This window comes from Arachis stenosperma, chromosome 5, assembly GCF_014773155.1.
Source record: "Arachis stenosperma cultivar V10309 chromosome 5, arast.V10309.gnm1.PFL2, whole genome shotgun sequence".
Lineage (NCBI taxonomy): Eukaryota > Viridiplantae > Streptophyta > Magnoliopsida > Fabales > Fabaceae > Arachis > Arachis stenosperma.
Window position 1 is genome coordinate 74897670 of NC_080381.1, and position 3673 is coordinate 74901342.

The following is a 3673-nucleotide window of genomic DNA, read 5'->3' on the forward strand; positions in this document are numbered from 1 at the left end:
ATGAAACTTAAAGTGGCCTTAGATAGATCAGAGACTATGTTTGCTAAGCTAGAGGGGCTCTGCTCAGAATTCTCTGTCTGTTACTGAGAAGATGATGGAAAAGGCTTGCTATTACTAAACCTGTTTCCTCCACCATTATTAAAGCCTTGTTGGGGCTTTTGTTGATCCTTCCATGAGAAATTTGGATGATTTCTCCATGAGGGATTATAGGTGTTTCCATAGGCTTCACCCATGTAATTCACCTCTGCCATTGCAGGGTTCTCAGTATCATAAGCTTCTTCTTCAGAAGATGCTTCTTTAGTACTGTTGGATGCCTTTTCCAATCCATTCAGACTCTGAGAAATCATGTTGACTTCCTGAGTCAACATTTTATTTTGAGCCAATATGGCATTCAGAGCATCAATTTCAAGAACTCCCCTCTTCTAAGGCGTCCCATTAATCACAGGATTCCTCTCAGAGGTGTACATAAAATGGTTATTTACAACCATGTCAATGAGTTCTTGAGCTTCTGCAGGCATTTTCTTTAGGTGAATGGATCCACCTGCAGAATGGTCCAGTGATATCTTAGAGAACTCAGAAAGACCATCATAGAATATATCCAAAATGGTCCATTATGAAAGCATGTCAGAAGGACACTTTTTGGTCAACTGCTTGTATCTTTCCCAAGCTTCATAAAGGGATTCACCATCTTTTTGCTTGAAGGTCTGAACATCCACTCTAAGCTTGCTCAGCTTTTGAGGAGGAAAGAACATGGCCAAGAAGGCCGTTACCAGCTTATCCCAAGAGTCCAGGCTATCCTTAGGTTGTGAGTCCAACCATGTTCTAGCTCTGTCTCTTACAGCAAAAGGGAAAAGCATGAGCCTGTAGACTTCATGATCTACTCCATTAGTCTTAACAGTATCACAAATCTGCAAGAACTCAGTTAAAAACTGATAGGGATCTTCTGATGGAAGTTCATGAAACTTGCAGTTCTGTTGCATTAGAGCAACTAGTTGAGGCTTCAGCTCAAAATTGTTTGCTCCAATGGCAGGGATTGAGATGCTTCTTCCATAAAAATTGGAAGTAGGTGTAGTATAATCACCAAACATCCTCCTTGCGTTGTTGTTGGGTTTGGCCATGTCTCTTTCTTTTTCGAGATTCTCTGTAAAGTTTTCTCTGGATTATTATGCTTTAACTTTTCTTAGCTTTTTTTTCAAAGTCTTTTCAGGTTCAGGATCTGCTTCAACAAGAATGTCCTTGTCCTTGCTCCTGCTCATATGAAAAAGAAGAGAACAGAAAAGAAGAGAAATCCTCTATGTCACAGTATAGAGATTCCTTTATGTGAGTAGAAGAAGAAAAGAATAGAAGAAGGAGGAGAAAAATTTGAACATAAAGGAGAAGAGAGGGTTCGAATTTTTAGATGAAGACAAGTGTTAGTAAATAAATAAAATAAATAGAAAGAGATGAGAGGGGGAGAATTTCGAAAATTATTTAAAAAAAAGGTTAGTGATTTTCAAAAATTAAAAGAAGAAATAAAATTAAAATTAAAATTTGAAACAATTAGTTAATTAAAAAGAATTTTGAAAAAGGGTAAGGTGATTTTCGAAAGATGAGAGAGAAAAGTAGTTAGGTGGTTTTGAAAAAGATAAGAAATAGTAAAACAAACAAAAAGTCAATCAGTTAGTTGAAAAATATTTGAGTGATTTATTCAACCCTTCACCTACTTATTCATGTAAATTTCATGGTTTCACTGTCCCTTCCATATTATGTGATATATGAGAAAATATGTTCCTTATGTTTTAAAATAATCAAATTTAATTATCCTTTATTACCATTCGATGCCGTGATTTGTGTGTTGAGTACTTTCAGGTTTTATAAGGCAGGAATGATTTAAAGGATGGAAAGAAAACATACAAAAATGGAAGGAAAGAACAAATTGGAGTTTTGGAGCAACTGGCAGTGACGCGTCCACATGGACGACGCGAACGCGTGGTTCGCACAAAAGGGAATTGACGCGAGCGCACAGATGAGGCAAACGCGTGACTTGCGAAATACAACTGACGCAGGAGCAAGAATGATGCGACCGCATGGAAGAGCAACACTCCAGATGACGCGATCGCGTGACCCATGCGGACGCATGACGTGCGCGATCTGCAGAATTTGCAGATCTCGTTTCCAGCTATTTTTGGGCCCTTTTGGCCCCGATCCAAATCCAAGAGGCACAGATTAGAAGTTATGAAGTGGGAGAATGCATTCATACGGGGGATGACAATTAGATAGCGAGTAATCTTCACTTTTCATAGTTTTAGATGTAGTTTTTAGAGAGAGAGGTTCTCTCATCTCTCTTAGGTTTTAGGATTAGGATTTTTTTTAGTCATTAGGATTGTTTCTTCGTACCAAGTTCAATAACTTATGTTTCTCTTTTATTTTTGTTTACTCTGAAGCTTTTATTTGTGTTTGACTTATGTTGCCTAATTGGCTTATGAATATTGTCCATGTTAGAATTGACATCTTTATTCAATATAATTTGAGGTATTCCAGATATTTATGATTTTAATTTAGTTTTCTATATTCTTGGTTCTGGTTGATTAATTGGTGACATTTGAGTTGTCAAACTCAGCAGTGGTTGAAATTGGCAGATTCTAATTGATCTAGATCGCTCTAAAGCTAGTCCTCCCACAGGGATTGACTAGGACTTGAGGATCAAACTAATTAGTCCACTTGATCTTCCTTTGTTTAATAAAGGATAACTAAGTGGGATTAAAACCCAATTCTCATCACACCTGATAAGGATAACTAGGATAGGACTTCCAATTTCTCATATCTTGCCAAGAGTTTATTTTACATTTATTTATTTATTTTACTTGTTATTTAACATACTTCTTCCTCACTTTCAAAACCCCCAATTTACATGACTCATAACGAATAATAAGAAAATACCTCCCTGCAATTCCTTAAGAAGACGACCCGAGGTTTAAATACTCGGTTATCAATTTTAAAGCAGTTTGTTACTTGTGACAACCAAATGTTTGTACGAAGGGATTTTCTGTTGGTTTAGAATCTGTACTTACAACCGACTATATTTTTATAAAATTCTTAACTAGCAAAAATCTTAACGTCAAAATGGCGCCGTTGCCGGGGAATTGCAAACGTGTGCCTTATTATTGGTTATTGTAAATATTTCTCTTTTACTTGTTTATTTGTTTCTATTTTCCCCCCTTGTTTCTGATAACTACTATGAATTGTCACCCCTCTCGCTTTGAGTTTGGTTCTACTTTTGTTGCAAGGAAATGAAGCTATAACAGGACTATGCATCAAGGTATAAGCAATCAAAGATGGATGGAGCCAAAAGGATATGATCAACCCTTTAGGCAACAACACCCTCCTAGATATCATGGACAGAGACCGTTCTACAATGCATACTAAGCTGATAGATATGGTGGACCACCTTGTTGCTACCAACAAGCCCAACCCTATGCTCAGAGACCATCCTTTCAACACAACCTCAATACACCATACTCACAAGCTTCTTTTCACCATTCGCCACCATATGATCCTTATCCACCTCAACACCAATCCAGTTACTCCCAAGAACCACCACTTCCCTATACACCATGTTCACATTCATTGAGCCAAGAATCACAGGTTCGCTTCGAAGAATCAGTAGACCAATTTAATGCAACCCTTCATCAAC

At 37.4% G+C, this 3673-nt stretch overlaps 1 non-coding gene across 1 annotated transcript; it reads left to right on the forward strand.

The window, feature by feature from the left end:
* Positions 1-617: 617 nt before the first annotated feature.
* LOC130983393 (small nucleolar RNA R71) lies at positions 618-725 on the forward strand. The gene has a single exon (XR_009087387.1). It is a non-coding gene; the product is annotated as a small nucleolar RNA R71 (small nucleolar RNA).
* Positions 726-3673: the final 2948 nt, after the last annotated feature.